The following is a 17,652-nucleotide window of genomic DNA, read 5'->3' as shown; positions in this document are numbered from 1 at the left end:
CCTCTGTGAAGGGCACATTTTGCTTTTTAGGATGTCTTTGGTACTGGCATTGTACGTGCACTTAATTAGGTAACAACTATATCTGATTCCACTTTTTCACGTTATTCATTCATTCAACAAATATTTATGGTGCACCTAATATGTGTCAAGTACTGTGTTAAATCCTAGCGAGATAATGTTGAGCACACCCACTACCTGCCCTCGTGAAGACGATTTACATAGGCACACAAATTATAACCCATCAGTCAGTCCAACGGGAAAAAAAGACATGGCGATGCAAATGCCTATTTAAAAATGATTAAAGAAAACAATGATGTGATACAAACAAACTTTATTTACCACTTCATGAAGCAGACAACCTCCTTACGGAAAACTGCAAAATGGTACTGAAGGCTGGATGCTTTCAGAGCATAAAGAACAAAGAACAAGGAAGAGAAAAAGAGAAAACATCAGTGACCAGCGAGGGCCACATGCTCAGCCTTGTCTGGAGTGACCAGCGAGGGCCACAAGCTCAGCCTTGTCAGAGCGGGCTTGGCACTTGCGGACTGGCGGACTAGCTATTCTCACTGCATTCCTGGTCCAGCAGGGAGAGCAGTGTTTGGGACACCACAGTCATGTAAGTGTCAGTTTGTGGACATGGCACCCTGGGCAGGAGTGGCTCCATCTGGGGCCTAGAAAGTTATTTCAACAAGCCTATAATAGTGAGACCCAGCTAGTGTAAAGAGGCTTCCCTGAGGAAATGTGTTGTGAGCTGAAGAAAAATAAGACTTAACTAATCAATCAAAAGGGAGAGGTATGGAGCCCACATGGGGAGAGGTATGGAGCCCACATGGGGAGAGGTATGGAGCCCACATGGGGAGAGGTATGGAGCCCACATGGGGAGAGGTATGGAGCCGACATGGAGAGAGGTATAGAGACCACATGGGGAGAGGTATGGAGACCACATGGGGAGAGGTATGGAGACTACTTGGGGAGAGGTATGGAGCCCACATGGGGAGAGGTATGGAGACCACATGGGGAGAGGTATGGAGCCGACATGGGGAGAGGTATGGGGACTACCTGGGGAGAGGTATGGAGACTACTTGGGGAGAGGTATGGAGAAGGTGGTGGAGAAGAATGATGTTCCAAGTAGAGTGAACAGCATGTGCAAAGGCTCTGTGGCTTTTTAAAAGACTATGGACACATTAAGAAATGAAAGAAAGACTGTGGTGCTGAAGTATTGAGAACTTGTGAGAGAATGGTCCGAGATGAGGCTGGCAAGGTAGTCGGCTGGACTCCACCGAGTCCGGCACACATTACAGAGCTTCACTTACCTTAAGAGTGATGAGAAGCCTCAAATGGATTTTCAAATGGGAAGAATAGGGAAAGAAAGTGACACCATAAAATCAACACTGTTTAACATCAGCAAGGCTGGAATAAGGAACCAATAGGCCAGTGGACAAGTAAAAGGCAGGAAGACCAGTTAAGAACTGATGATGTCATTCATCAACTTGAAATGTGCCTGTGTATTTTCAGTTGTGATATCAATTCCTCTCCACCTTCTCTCTGCTCCCCTTTTAATCACATCCCAATCTTATTTTGTTTTGTATTTTTTAATATTGTTCACTCTGAGCTTCTGTTGGGGTATTTGCTCTTGAACTGTCTTGCAGTTTAGTAATTTCATCTGTTGCTGGTATCAATACCATCTTAATTACTTAAATTCATAATTTTGGTTCTAACATAAATGAAATAATGCCATCTGCAGTAACATGGATGGACCCGGAGATCATCATACTAAGTGAAATAAGTCAGACAGATCAAGGCAAATATCATATGATGTATATGCAGAATCTAAAAAAAGTGATACAAATGAATTTATTTACAAAACAGAAAGACTCACAGATTTAGAGAATGAACTTATGGTTACCAGGAGGAAAGGGTGGGGGGGGAGGGACAGACTGGAAGTTTGGGATTGACATGTACACACTATTATATTGAAATTAGATAACCAACAAGGACCTACTGTATAGCACATGGAAGGAACTCTACTCAATATTCTCTAATAACATAAGTGGGAAAAGAATTTGAAAAAGAATAGATATACGTATGTATGTTATGTATATATATAACTAGATTAATTTGCTGTACACCTGAAACTATTATTAACTAGTAAACTATTAAATAACACATTGTTAATCAACTATATTCCAATATAAAATAAAAATTAAAATTAATTTTAAAAAGATAAATACAATTTAAAAAAGAAGCTATTGTACAAATCTAGAAGAGGGTGGAGCTAACACAGATGAGAGAACTGGGTGGATTTGAGAGACACTAAGGATGTAAAAGCAGTAAAGGTTAGACTGGTATTCTATATTCGTTATTTACTCAAAGATAATGCTTTGGTTTTGCCTAAGAATTCCTTACTTGTTCATTATTTACAAACAAAAAAACATCATGCAAATGTCAGAGTTCTTTTTCAGAGTGCTGCATCATATTTCATCTTCTTTTAGATGAAGAAAAAGTAGAAAAGAGAAAAACAAAACGTAAGAAATATCTCGTTTTATGTAAAAATGTGTGTTCCTGAAAAACTAAGCTACACCTGGGTAATAGAAGAACCTGTACCTTATTACTGAGTAAATATTTCTTCCTTGCACAAAAACACACTAAAAAATGCAGAATAGGTTATCGTGATACTATATCAAGTGAAATGTAAACCATTACCTCAACTATTTCCATCCATCATTTCTCTTTTATTACAAGGTACATAAATCAGGTGATTTCACAACTCTAAAAGGAGGGAATGGCTGAGAGATTTAACAATCACCATCAAGTTTTATAATAAACCATTTAGTAAGCAACTAGAATGCCCAAGAGACTTGCAAGGATTTAAAACTATTCTTTCACCAGTGACTTCACCCACACAGAACAATCATTTTTATATCTATATTACTATGATACGCCACTTCTAGTCCACACCCTCCAAAAAATACAGCTTTCCAGTAGGCTTCAGACAATGTCACAGCAATGTAGTAAGAAGTTCAAAATGTAGTCAGCCTTATAAACTCTATGAATACATGTGCCTGATGTACGCAGGCCAACCTGCACCAAACTCAGAACAAACATAAAGGAGGAAACTGGGTTTCAGTAGTCTCATATCAACAACAATAAACGTACCAGCTAAATTCTAACTCCACGAGCTAAGAAAAGCCTAAGTTTGAGATTTTTACAATTAGAGTTTAAACCACCCCTTTGAAATGCAGCTTTTAACTTGGAAAGAAACAAATTCAGTATGAAAATCACCTTGGAAAGAATATAAAACCACAGCATGTTAATAAAACTGGCTTCTAAAGGCTAAATGCACATTTAAACATTTCTGTTGTTTAATCCACCCAGTCTGTGTTAATTTGTTACCACAGTCATAGGAAACTAATACAATATCACATAATCTGAAAAAAATTTCAGAATGTATCTTTAAGAAATACTTTTTAATAATAATATAATTATAATTTCCTTTTTTAAAAAGTCCTTTAATTTTTCTAATATCCAGTTTAAATTTCTCAAATTGTCCCATAATTTTCTATTTGTAATTTATAACTTTATGTTGATGTAGCCAAACCAAGATTCAAACACAGCTATGTCTCTCAAGTCTCAATGCCATTTTTAAAAAAATAATGAATAAAAATATAACAAATAAAAACATATACCTGACACTGACTTTGGGGAAAAAATAATAGTTCCTCTTCTTTGATTTTTTTTGCCATTTATTTACTGAACAGACTGAATAACTTGTCCTACAGACATTTATTTCTACATTCTAGATTTGGCTGATCACACCTCCATGGTTTTTTTCAACAAGGTCCTCTTTTTCCTGTGCTTCTTATAAACTAGTAGTTAGATCTAAAGTCTTAGTCAGAACCACATTCAGTTTTTTGGCAAAAAAACCTCAGGGTTATTTCTATATATTCCCTATTGCATCAAATCAGGGGGCATGTATTCATTTCTCTCTCTTTTTATAAGCTTAAGACTGATCAGTGGGTTCAGGGGTTATCAGCCTGATTCACCAATACCATGTATTGATGTTTTGTTTTTTTTTTACTATGGCAAGCACTTCACATCAGTTATCTTATTTAACCCTCACTGAAACTTCCTGGGATGGGCATTATTATCTCCACTTAAAGAAGCTAAGGTTTATCATAGGAGAGCCTCCGCTCTCCACAACTAGAGAAAGCCCATGTGCAGCAACAAAGACCTAACACAGCCAAAAAATAAATAATTTAAAAAATAATGATAAAAAAAAAGAATAAAAGGTAGGATCCAACATGACTATGTCAGTTTGATGTTGATTCTCAGGATTTATGCCCTATCGGATCAGTCCAAACTCCTCAACCAACCCCTTCAAACCAGTCACCCTGTCATTTTGTTACCCCTAATGAAATAACAGATCTAGGGAATGATCATCAGTGATGGCTAAAACTGTTAGGTCAGAGGCTGATTGGGAACTTTATAATTGGTGGATCAGGCTGATAACACCCCGGTTCCGTGTTCTGTACATCTGCCTCTCTCTCTGCAACCATCTCAAGCTGTCCTCTTCCCCCTCAAAAGTAAACACACCTCCTGCTCCTGCGTCCAGCACTACTCTTTTTTCTGAGAATGGCACAATCCTTCTTTCAGGAGACTGTTCCTTTTCCCTACCCTAACTATGCATTTCTAGATGCGGCTGCCAGTTACCGAACACTTTGTGCCCCTGGCCACAGGGACAAGGGTGTCACCCAGAGAAAGTCGACCAAAGGCATTCCTGCGATTTTGGGATGTAGACTAAAACAAGAAGATCAGGCCCTCTTTCTGGGTAATTCTTTGGCTTGCTGGCAGCCACGCCCCCAGCCACATGGGGGAAACAGACTCAGAGAGAAGTAGGGATAAGACACAGAGAGTCTTGGTGGTATAGGAGTTTTCAGTTTTGGTGTCCAAGACCTCCTCCACTTCTCCCATACCTTTGACCATGTGAGCCAATAATTTCCCTTTCCATACGGATTAAATTTCTATAATTTACAACCAAAGGAATCCTAATACAACCCCCACCATGATTCTTGAAGCCTATGACCACAGTGACCTCTAACCTTTCTGGTTCCTTGTGCTTACTTTCTGTACAAATAACACTTCATCACATGCTGTCCTGATTTTTCATGTGTCAAACACGTATCTGTCACCATCTTTTATGGCCTTGCAGACATATGTCCTACATACCTTGTGAAAGACCACCCTCCCCAAACAATCCCTAGAATAGTGCTAATAAAGCCTCAGTACATAAGTAACAATTACCATGTATTGATGCTTGTTTTTTTTTGTTTTTTTTTTTTTGTTTTTACCACAGTAAGCACTTCACGTGAGTTATCTTATCTAACCCTCATGGAAACTTCCTAGGATGGGCATTATTATCTCCACTTAAAGAAGCTAAGGTTCATCATAGGAAAGTAACTGGTACAAAGACACACATTTATTAAATAGTAAAGCCGGGATTTGAAACAGATTTGAACCCAAATTGCATTCTCTTTCTACAAGGCCCATGTTGCCTCCCACAACAATACATACTTGCTAATTAACTTACCAGAGACTGTAATTGATCAAAGACCTCCATGTAACCCCTGACTTTCCACTAACCTCAAAGTGCCTGTCCCTTCATCAAGAACAATGTTGAATAACATTAATACATGAATGTATAAATAAATGAGCTATATGAAAATAAGTATCTTGAAAAAGTTATAATACAATTTCTCCAAAATTGCTACTGGCAGCCTGAAGACGAAATGCTGGCATTTCTCTTAAAGTAATAGGTAAAAGGAATGAATATTTAAGACCGCTCTGCCTGAACAAGATGTATACAACTCCCCTGGCAGTGATATTTCAAAACAGCAAAAGGAGATTTGTGACCACCTGTCAATGTGTGACACGCCTTCAGCTCTGCAATTGCTCAGAGGAACATTCCTGTGTCATCATTAGACACTAATAGTTATTGAGCACTCCCATGGCTTGGAGGCAAGAACAGAAGCCCTTTAGGAAGAAAATGGCTCCGTCTTCTCAGCTCAGTGACAACAGGGGCAGCGGGAATGGCAATTTACTGATGGAGGACCTGAACGTCACCAGCTCTCATCTCTACATGATCTGCATCGTTCAGGCCAGCGTTTTCAGTTCCATGCTTGTGTCTCCAATTCCTGCTGGAGAGGTCCACGTGGAACTCCCGCTATCAAATTAACTTTGATGCAATAATAGTTTTTCAGCAGCTAGCCAAGTACTTTCCATTGAAAAGTGTCCCATAAACATGTTGTGGGTGTCTGCTTCTTTCTTTCCTTTTCCATTTTTACCACTTTACTTGAGGGCCTTATACCATACACACACTCTTCTGGGAAATATAATGATTGTTCCTAGAAGGCCAGAAGCTGCTATCAAAGAGGCATGCTCCTTATTCATAATTTGGCAACAGCACAGCCAAGGGAAGGGTATGCCTAGCACACACTGAAGAATGGTTGCATCCCCTGATGGGATGAGACTTTGCTAACTTGCATACTCTGGTGAAAGACAGGCCTTAAAGAATTTTTTGCCAGGGCTTCCCTGTGGCACAGTGGTTAAGAATCCGCCTGCCAATGCAGGGGACACAGGTTCGATCCCTGGTCTGGGAAGATCCACATACCGCAGAGCAACTAAGCCTGTGTGCCACAACTACTGAGCCTGTGCTCTAGAGCCTGAGAGCCACAACTATTGAGCCCACATGCCGCAACTACTGAAGCCCACACACCTAGAGCCCATACTCCACAACAAGAGAAGCCACCACAATGAGAAGCACCACAACAAAGAGTAGCCCCCACTCTCCACAACTAGAGAAAGCCCTTGCGCAGCAACAAAGACCCAACTCAGTCAATAAATAAATAAATAAAATTTATTTTTTAAAAATGCTGAGTTTAAAAAAAAAATTCATTGCCATCACAGACTCGAAAATACTTCTGATAAGATTTTATATGTGATAGTGCTTTGTAAACCATGAACAGCCAAGAGACTCTGAATTACTCCTGCTACTGATGTAACTGTTACAAAAGCACACACCTGGGGAACAGATAGGTGTATGGTTTGAAAGAACTAACTAGGTCTGGATAGAAGGGATCTTCAGCAACAAGAAAGAGAAAAGAAAGGGCCCAGAGGATTCAACAGAAAGCCTAGACAACAAAGGGGATGTGGGGGTGAAGGGTTTCAAGTTAGCAATCGCCCACTCAGTTCAACAAACACTTACTGGAAGGCAGGCGCTGGTCTACATCTTAGGACACAGAGCTAAAGACTGTCAAAACTAATTCAGCCAAGACCCTGCCTTCCTGGAGCTTTATGTTCTTATTCAGTTGCTAAACAATACCCATAATAGATAAGTAAACTGCAATATATTAGAATATAAGTGCAGGAGAGCAGGGGAAGGGGGAAGGAAAGTGCAGAGGGTCTGCACTACTACCCTGAGATTAAAAGACACGCCAACGAGCATAACAAGGCCAGATTTCCAATGACGTTCCTCAAAAACTACATTCAATTGTAGGAGAAATAAGGAAAATCAGAGCTTGAATGAAATGTGCATAAAATTTGACAAATCCAAATTGCCTAGGAACATACAGCTTATTTTACATAGTTCCTCTTCTTCCCCCTTGTTTAAAATTATTGACACCAACAGGCTACCTAACATATTTACAGAGGAAGATATGAAACAACGTAGCCAGAGGCACAGCAAGAGGAATTACAAGAGACAAGAGCAAAGCAGATGAGAGCAAAAACAGGTGCAAACCAGTACCTCAGGAAAGGGCTAATTCAACAGGACGTTAAATATGACTCAATTTTTTTCTTAGGAATAGTTGGCTCTAGGTCAAGGATGATATATAGGTTTCATTTCTAGTAACAACTCCAAACAACTGGCAGAGTCTCCCTGGAGCACTGCATTGATAAAGAGTTCTGGGTCCAATGGGCAATGAGCTAAACATTTCTTCCATGGGCTCCAGACGGGGGACTGAGCACACATGCCCCACACTTGCCTCCCCTTCCTTGGTAGAGCGTAGTGCTTTAAAAAAAAAAAAAAAAAACACAGTACTCACTCACTGGCCACCGACTATGTGAGGCAAAACCAAGAACAGCAGGGGGTTTGGAAGCACAGAGCTTGGTCCCAGTCCTAATGGAGTTTATAATACAGTTGGGAAGAAGAATAATTATATAAAAGATAACACTAGGAAGCATCAAATGACTAAATTCCTAAAATTTCAGTACAGAGTTTCAGATGCCAGGAAACTGCTACAGGAAAACAGAGCCAAGAAAGACTTAAAGGAGGACACAGGCTCTGAACTGGGCTTTGAAGAATTCACATCACTGAAATAATTGGAAAGAGGATGGACTGGTCCCAGCAGAGACAGCGAAAAAGGAATAGGTAGGTGCGCTCAGGAATGAGGAACAGATCAGCACAGCAGCCAGAGCAGAGGATCTGCACAGGGCACCAGATCATAGATGCCTTGAGTATTAGTCAGGGATCTCCAGAGAAACAGAACCAACAGGAGACACATATATAAAGGAGGTGTGTGTATGTGTATATAGAGACAGACAGACAGACAGATAGAAAGGTTTATTATAAGGAATTGGCTCATGCAATTATGAAGGCTGAGAAGTCCCAAAACCTGCAGTCGGCAAGCCAGAGAAGTAGGACAGCTGAAAATATAGTTCAAGTCCAAATGTGAGGCCAGAGGCACAGAAGATGGATGGCCTAGCTCAAAAACAGTCAGGAAGAGAGAGCAAAGTCTCCCTTACTCAGACTTTCTGTTCAATTCAGGTCTTCAGTGGATTGAATGAGGCTCACCCACAATGGAAAGGCCACCTGCTTTACTCAGGCTGCCATTCTAATGTTAATCTCATCCAGAAACACCCTCACAGACACACCCAGAGTAATGTTTAACCAAATCTCACCCTATGGCCCAGTCAAATTGGCACCTAAATTTAACCATCATAACTTGAATTGAGTCATTACCCAGTAGGCAACAAGGACCATGATCAGAGACATGAGCAAAGCTGTACTTTACAGAATCAAACCAATTACGGCATGAAAATGGATTACAAAAAGAAAAGCTGGAAACAGAAACAAGGTAAAAGATATTATAATTACCCAAGTGATAATAAGAGGCAGACCATCAACAGCAAATACATATACAATACTATTCAACATAAGGCACTCTGCTAAGTGATTAAGATGAGTTACTCTTGTCATCCTTTAGTTTAATCTGATGTCAGGATCCAAATGGAGACCTATGCAAGGAATTCCCTGAGGGTCCCATAGTTAGGACTCCGCACTTCCACTGCAGGGGGCACAGGTCTGATCCCTGGTCAGGGAACTAAGATCCCACAAGCCACAAGCTGTGCCGCCAGGCCAACAAAAAAAAAAAAAAAAAAAGTCAGTGGAGACCTATGCAGCAGGAACTAGAAAAGTAAGCCTAGGAATCCAAAGGTCAGCAATAAGGATGCGGATTTGGGGATTACCCATGCAGGGAAGGGAGCCAAGTTGAGAGTTTGCTCCTGGCGTGCCCATCCTGACAGAAGCCCGCAGGAGAGCAGGTTGAATCAGTCAGGCTTGAGTCAGGAGGCCTCATCAGACCGACTCATTTTGTGATTCATTGGAGAAATGACCACTCCTAGGTGGCAAACTAATCCTAAAACACCATCAAGAGGTAGGATTACTTTAGGGGAAAAAAAGGGAGGAGGCAACACAACCAGCCCCCCAAACACCTAAACACAAACCTACAACCGGATTCATCAAGAGCAACTGCAGGGTCCACTTTCTAAATCAGACACAGGAAGTCTTCAACAGGAACCCCGTGGAGAAGAACAAGGAGGAAACTGAGAGAAGGTCAAACTTTATCAAGCTGATGAGAGATTAGCAGTAACCATTAAGTTTTTAATACAACTCAAGTAAATAGCAAGTTGTCTGGTACTTCCTGAAGCAAATCAAGGTCAATGAAAGTCTTATCGTCACATATTTCACAAGCATTTAAGTTACTGCATCTTGCTTAAAATAAGCCACAGTATAAACACCCTGCAATACACACAAACAGGAGATTTTAAATATTCAACTTATCAAAAAAGTGACAGTGTTAGAGGACAGGCAATAACCAAGACTAATACATAAGGGGACTTCCCTAGTGGTGCAGTGTATAGGACTCTGCACTCCCAATGCAGGGGACCCAGGTTTGATCCCTGGTCAGGGAACTAGATCCCACACATGTGCTGCGACTGGGAGTTCACATGCCACAACTAAAGGAGCCACATGCTGCAGCTAAGGAACCCACGAGCTGCAACTGAGGCAGCATGCCACAACTAAGGAGACTGCCTGCTGCAACTAAGACCCAGTGCAACCAAACAGATATTTTTTTAAAAGCCTTTAAAAAAAAAAAAAAAAAGACTAATACATAAGGTATGTTGCATTTTCCTACAGAGATAAAAAAAAATCAAAATACAAGACTATATACAAACAATGAAGTTTCCCTTGTATCCTAACAAATTCTTTTTTTACTAACGAATTTTTCATACAAAAAATATGAAGAAACTTTTCCTAATACAATAAATATGGGCAGACATCCTCTTCCTTTTGAGGATGCAAAAAGTATTCATGCTAAATGACCTGATGATGATCATTTTTTTTTTTGGCTGCATCATGCTGTATGCACGATCTTAGTTCCCTGACCAGAGATCAAACCTGTGACCCCTGCAGCGGAAGCGTAGAGTCTTAACCACTCGGCCACCAGGGAAGTCCTGGTAATCATATTTTTTAAGTATAGTTTATATCACTTACACATAAATACACACGTGTGTATATATATACGTATGTGTGTATATATTTATATATAGGGCATGTGTTTATATATGTGTACAAACATTTACATTTGTTAAGATATTTTTATACTCATTCTGATATATTACAAAGAAAATCATGAATGAACTCCAAGTTCCATGAACACAAACAAAACAGAAGATACTCATCTTGAGGAATGAAATATAATACTCTAATTGAATGCCTATGAACAAAGCTTGGACTCAATGAAAATACTAATCAACTCTCTATGATGGTCAGTAAAAATTCTGCCAGAGGAATTCCTGACATGTTCCTGCTTCAGTGAGCCTGGGTCATGAAATTCAGCCAAAGTATGGTATTTCACATTTGCCACACATAGACACATAGTGAAATTGGTTCCTGGAACTTTCTATAGGTCTAAGGATCTTAAAATTGACCCATGACCAATATTTCAACAGAGGTAAATTTTTATGCAAGAGGAGGCGCTAAAATACACTCACTCTGCATTCTGTAAAAACTAGTGGATTCTCTGAACTCCTTAATGGCATGTCCTAGAATAATGTTCTCAAAAACAATTTTTTTTAAACTATGCTCTATAAAAAGTAATTAGCAGCTCATCCAACAACTGCAGAGTATTTTTATAGCTGTTATCAATTACTATACTCTCTTGGGGAAAACATTAAAGCCAAAAAGAACCTGAAACGTGAAGAAATGAGGTAAGCCTTACCTAAAAGCTCAGCGCCTTTTGTTACTATAACCTTTTGTTTCAGAGTCTGGTCATGTAATAATAATTTCTATCTTCAGTCTAATACATTCAAAAAGAAAAAAGCTATTTCTGTAATTTAAAATGTAGGGACCGGAGGGTGGGAGGGAGGCTCAAGAGGGAGGGGATATGGGGATATATGTATAAACACAGCTGACTCACTTTGTTGTACAGCAGAAACTGGCACAACAGTGTAAAGCAATTATACTCCAATAAAAATCTGGGGAAAAAATGTAGGGACACTATTAGAGGAAGTGTAAATTAGACAAATTTAACATTTTGATACCTATGACTCTTTCACAGACCTTTTCTACACAAGTGTACAAAGATAGACTTTAAAGGATGTTCTCTAAAGCATTATTCTTACTATAGAAAAATGGGAAACAACCAAAATTTCCAACAATAAGAAACTGTTTGACCTGTGATGCAATACTATATAGTATGATTTGTATGCACAGTCATAGAAACATTTTCAACACATATTAAGTTAAAAATAAAAAAAAGTTGAAAGCTGTTTACATTACCCCACTTGTTATTAATAATCACAATAATATATTTTGATATAGGGAAATTTGGGGGAAGTTTCTCTAGAATACAAAGTCACAGTGCACTTTAACTTTCAACATTACATATTTCTGTAATGTTTGAATGTTGAATAATATGTATTGTGTATATAATCAGAAAAAATAAAGTTTTATTTTAAGTTATGATATAATTGGAGGGGAAGTAGGAGAAAACCTTATGTGTAAAGAAAAGGGAAATCTTAGGGTGTTAAAAACTTTCCTATTATAGCTCTACAATATCATCTGCCTCTACCTCTCTTTTGGAAGACAGTTGTTTCCTTATTCTCAGAATTTCAAAATTAAGCAACACACAGACATTGGAAGGGCCCCTTTACCATCTCCCATTAGTAGTAGCTTCTAGGAATAAAAGTTTAGCCAAACGCCAGTATTTATCAAATTCAACACTGTCAATTCCTGAATAGTTGAAAACAAACTGCAAATGTGTCTCTAATTCTAAGTTATTACAGAATTAACCCACCCCCCCCAAAAAAAGGACAGATTCTGCAGACTCTGAAACTATCTGAAGCATTTTCATAATGGAAACATGAGGAATTAGAGATAGCTACCTACTTTTGAACCCACAGTCCTACAACCTATTCAAACACTGTAAAAACTAGATAGAAAGAAGAGAGCAGAGCCTGGAAAGGTAACTGAGGAATTGCAAGCATGGGGGAAATTTCCACCAGGCGGGGAAAGGTGTGAACCTGTGCTGGGAGAGGGGTGTCTCCACAGTCATGTGACCTTGGCAAAACAATTAAACTCCTCTACCACAACTTCCTCACCTGCAAAATGAAAGGACTGAGAATAAACAATCTCTGTGGTCCCTTTCAGCTCTAAAATTCTGAAAGCAAACCTCTACTCTTTCCCTGCCAAAAGATACACACACACACACACACACACACACACACACACGTGCACAGTATAAACTATAAGGTATAAGGTTATAAGGTACATGGCCAGAAATATCAGACTCCTGCCTGGCTCCTCCTCACCCTTGAGTTCCACTCTCCAAAAGAAAGGCCTTCACTTCTTTTAGATGTTTCTTCTAGTAATTACTTCCATATTTGTAAATCACACGTTTAAATTACTATTTTCTGATTTTTCTCAATTTGAGACCCTACCAAAAGTTCCTTATGGCAACTATTGGGGCATTTATCACCCGTCCCATCTCCTATGGTGCAGCTACACTGTTGGGATATAAAGATCACATGCATGTACACACATGTATAAGTACGTGTTTCTATACAGTCCTGTCCCCAGTGGGCATGCATTTTGATTAATGAGAGATAAGGTCCCATTTCACATCCAAACACTGCACAAAATGTAGCAGAGAAAAAAATTAAAGCCTGGCCTCTAAATCCGAAATCCTGCATTTGGGTCTGAGTCCACCACATACAGGAACAAAGAATGTACCTAAAAGTTCCTTATCTTCTCTGAATCTCATTTGTTTTCCTCCTGTGTAAGTTGAATATAATAGCACCAACTACGAAATGGTTAAATTACAAAGCACAAATATGGTATCTGTGAAAGCACTTTGTTGCTCATAAAGCACTATAAAAATGTTACTTTCTGTTATTGTCTTCACTAAGAGATCCCTATAAAGGAAATCCTTGAAGGCACCAGTCACTTTTGAGCACTGATCTCCTAAAAGTCAGAAGTCACTAACAATAACAGTGAAGTAGATGTAAATCGTGTTCCAAGGCCAGAACCTGAGGGTCCAGCTCTTCAGAGACTATGTATTGTCTATGAGACAAATGTACACAAAACAAAGATTGAGCAACTAAGCAGGAATCAGAGAAAGCAATTCTGTTTTATACTTGTAGAGAAAAGCAGCTTCTTTAACAAATTTTATTTTTAAAAGTAATACCAGGGGACTTCCCTGGTGGTCCAGTGGTTAAGAATCCACCTTCCAATTCAGGGGACATGGGTTTGATCCCTGGTCAGGGAATTATGATCCCACATGCCACAGGGCAACTAAGCCCATGTGCCACAACTACTGAGCCCATGCACTCTAGAGCCCCTGCACCACAAATAGAGAGAAGCCCACACACAGCAATGAAAGATCTTGCACACCACAACAAAGATCCCACATGCCTCAACCAAGACTCGATGCAGCCAAATAAATAAACGTTTTAAAAAATAAATAAAAATAAAATACAAGAACATAATTTCAAAAGTCTCTCCTCAGGCTTCTTCTAATATGTATCTCTGTATTTCAACATAATTTGTACGTCTGCTTTTTGATTTGCAGACATAATCTATTGGTTTCCGATTACGGTAGAAATAACTTTGCAGAGAAAGCGTTTGGAACCAAATTTTTTTTTAAGAACTTTTAAATAGAGATATAATTGACACAATAAACGGCATATATTTAAAGTGTACAACTGATTTTTTTCTTAACAGTAATGTATATATGGCAATCCCAATTTATCCCTCCCCAACCCCACCCTCCTCCCCTCTTTGGTATCCATAAGTTTGTTCTCTACATCTGTGTCTTTATTTCTGCCTTGCAAACTGGTTGTTCTGTACCATTTTTCTAGATTCCCCATATATGCGTTAATATACGATATTTGCTTTTCTCTGACTTACTTCACTCTGTATGACAGTCTCTAGGTCCATCCATGTCTCTACAAATGTCCCAATTTCATGGAACCAAATCTGGGAAGTTATCATGAAGAACTGTCCAGCAACGCATTACCCACACTGTAGTAAAACAGTCCTCTCATTTCTGGTCTTCAAAGGCCTATATTAAGTGATACAACTATAGTGTCTCTATTTAGAGGCAAGTAGCAAGCTAGCTGTGTAGTTAGGGCCTAGATTATGAGACCACTCTAAATCTCTCTCTCAATCCAGTTCAGTGATACTCAGTTTCTCTTGTCTTTTCCATCAGCCCCACACAGTTTAATCCTGTTCCTATAGCTACAGGACAAATGACAAATGGGACCTCAAACTTAATTTATTTCAAGACAAGCATGGACAAAGTTCTTATGAGCTTTGCAGAAAGGAATTAACTGGAACTAAAAGAAACCAGCCTTTAATTATCTGAAAAGTTATCTAAAGCCAACAAGTATGCTGCACTAAACAGTAAATTTATGGACTGAATCTCCTACTCAATTTCTGTCTGGAGAAGACCAATAAAGTTCTCCAAATGTTCACCTGGGCTGTGGTACGCTACATTTGGGCAGTTTCAGGGTAAACATCCTGTTTAGTGCCAGGTTTATACAAGTGAACTGGAGGCCAGGCAGGTGACCCTGCCAACCAGGCATGGTACATGAAGGAGAGGAAATCCTCTCTCTCGCTAATCAACAGGATAAAGGTGATTAAGTAGGAATTATTTTTCAACGACCTACATAATTTCTTCAGGGCTGCTGTGGCTATTAGCAGAGAGCAGCTGATTTCCTAACGAAATGAATTTGATAGCAGGGCCCTTCCAGAGAAGGCAGGGAGCGGGCCCAGTCTACAGGCAAGCAACAACTGGTGTGCATTGTTCACTACTACTCCTCTGGACTGTCTCTCTTCTGTTTTGGGCTCCTTCCATCCACAGGGAATGCTCCCCATCCTAAGTGGCTAAGGTTGCAGCACCTGCTGAATGGTGGAAGCAGGGTCTTTTTTTTTATTTGTTTTAAATTTTCATTTTATATTGGAGTATACTTGATTTACAGTGTTTTTAGTTTCAGGTGTACAACAGTGTGATTCAGTTACACATATACATATATCTATTCTTTTTCAGATTCTTTTCCCGCTTAGGTTATTACAGAGTATTGAGTAGAGTTCCCTGTGCTAGCCAGTATTTGTTGAATATCTGTTTTACATATAGTAATGTGTATTAGTCCAGCTCTGTCCCACCCATTGGATCCATACATTCTTTTATATATGTATATATACACGCACAGCATTATTGAGATACAATTCACATACCACAAAATTTATCCATTTCAAGTACACAATTCCATAGTTTTTGTAGTATATTCACAGATATGTGCAACCATCATTACAATTTTAGAATACTGTTGTCACATCCATTCTTAACAGACCCGAAATCAGGAGTCTGGGATTAACAAAAACCGGGTCTATTAAGAATGGATGGATCCAAGTGGGTAGGACAGAGCTGGGCAAATTCAACAGACCTGCCCACGTGATTCCCAAAGTCCCAAGCAAACAAGGCTACCGCTGCCACGAACACCTTGCTATGGCTGGGCTTGAAATAGGACAGCAGTTAGTTCCACTCCCTAGCAGAAGTGGAATTAACAAAGGACCTTTGTTAAGGTCGGAGCAGAACACACACACACACACATATATATACCAGCATCATCATCAATAACCACCACGACTTGAACGCAGTTTCATTATAAAACTTGATGAAACTGAGCAAGAGCCACCCAACAAATAAGTCCTCACGCTAGGAAAGTGCTGCAAACCTCAGAGTGGCACCTCCTCTGCCCCTCCTGTAAAAGCGAGGAGGTTTGAAGGGGAAACCTGAGCCCCAGATCTCTTCGCCTTTGCTGGTTCCTCCGGTAGGACCAGGCTCTCTGGCCCCAGCGACCAAGGAAAGGGTGGAGAGCCCTGATGCCATCCTTCTCCGTCAAAACAAGCTGGCTCTCTCTCCCCCGGGATCAGTCACCGAGAAACGCCCAGTCCCGCGGCTCTGGGAGCCTCCCCCTCCCCGCCGAGCCTCGGCCCCACACGGCGACCTTGTTTGGGATATTCCCAGCGGGGCCCCTTCCCAATTGCCGCCCCTCCCGCCCGGCCGGGGGATGCAGGGAAGGGGCACTTCTGCCCTCCGCTTTCCCATAACCCCTAAAATAAAAGAATTCCCCCAGGCGCAAATCTCAGCTCCTCACGCCACGTACCTGTCAGCGGCCGCGGCTCCTCCTCCCCGCGCGGTGCGGGGTTCGCCACGACTGCCCGGGGACAGTGCGGAAAGTTTGTTCCGCCACCCGCGCCGGGCACCGCTAGGAAGGGGGAGCGGGCTCCTCGCCGGGTTCCGGACGGTCCGTCCCGCTGCCCGGCCCCCGGCCGCTCGCACGTCCGGGCTCCAACTCTACAGCGGCGCCCCAGGAAGAAAGTACAAGGTGGGAGACGGTCGGAGCGCAACTTTCCGACGGTGCGTCAGCCGGTGGCGGAGCCGCGACGCTCCCGAGCTCCCCCGCCCTTCCACTCCGCGCCCTCGCGATCGATCGTGGGCGGGGCCCGAGGCGGGGCGGGGCGCAACCTGCCGAGCCGGCCCAGGGGAGCGAGCGCGCTGCCCCGCCCCACCGCAAGCCCCGCCCCTGCCTCGGGGACACGCGGCCGCCAGGTGCGCGGTGGGGGGAAGGGCGGGGGCCGGCTGGGCTGCGCAGCTGCCCCCTCGCCCGTTGCCAAGGTGAAGAAGGCGGAGCCTCTGAGGGAAAGTTTCCACAGAAACTTAAACCCTGTGGAATGGAGGACACCTCGCCCTTGGGGGCTCGCCTGTGGCTGGAACTACACTCCTTCACAAACACACACACACACACACA

The 17,652-nt window shown here is 41.2% G+C and overlaps 1 protein-coding gene across 9 annotated transcripts in view; it reads right to left on the bottom strand.

Moving 5' to 3' along the window:
• Positions 1-17,322, bottom strand: part of FHIP1A (FHF complex subunit HOOK interacting protein 1A) — a 256,905-nt gene extending 239,583 nt beyond the window's left edge. For 7 of the 9 annotated variants that reach the window (XM_057726592.1, XM_057726589.1, XM_057726600.1 and 4 more), the window contains exon 1: positions 17,008-17,321. The gene's annotated coding sequence lies outside the window, so the exon portion shown is untranslated. Of the gene's footprint in view, positions 1-16,575; positions 16,629-17,007 lie in introns of those variants that run through there. The other 2 variants (XM_057726601.1, XM_057726593.1) reach the window with 2 other exon arrangements.
• Between the last annotated feature and the right edge of the window lie 330 nt (positions 17,323-17,652).

This window comes from Hippopotamus amphibius, chromosome 3, assembly GCF_030028045.1.
Source record: "Hippopotamus amphibius kiboko isolate mHipAmp2 chromosome 3, mHipAmp2.hap2, whole genome shotgun sequence".
In the NCBI taxonomy this organism is placed as follows: domain Eukaryota; kingdom Metazoa; phylum Chordata; class Mammalia; order Artiodactyla; family Hippopotamidae; genus Hippopotamus; species Hippopotamus amphibius.
The sequence above is the reverse complement of the archived record's forward strand: the minus strand, read 5'-3'. Positions and strand labels throughout refer to the sequence as shown.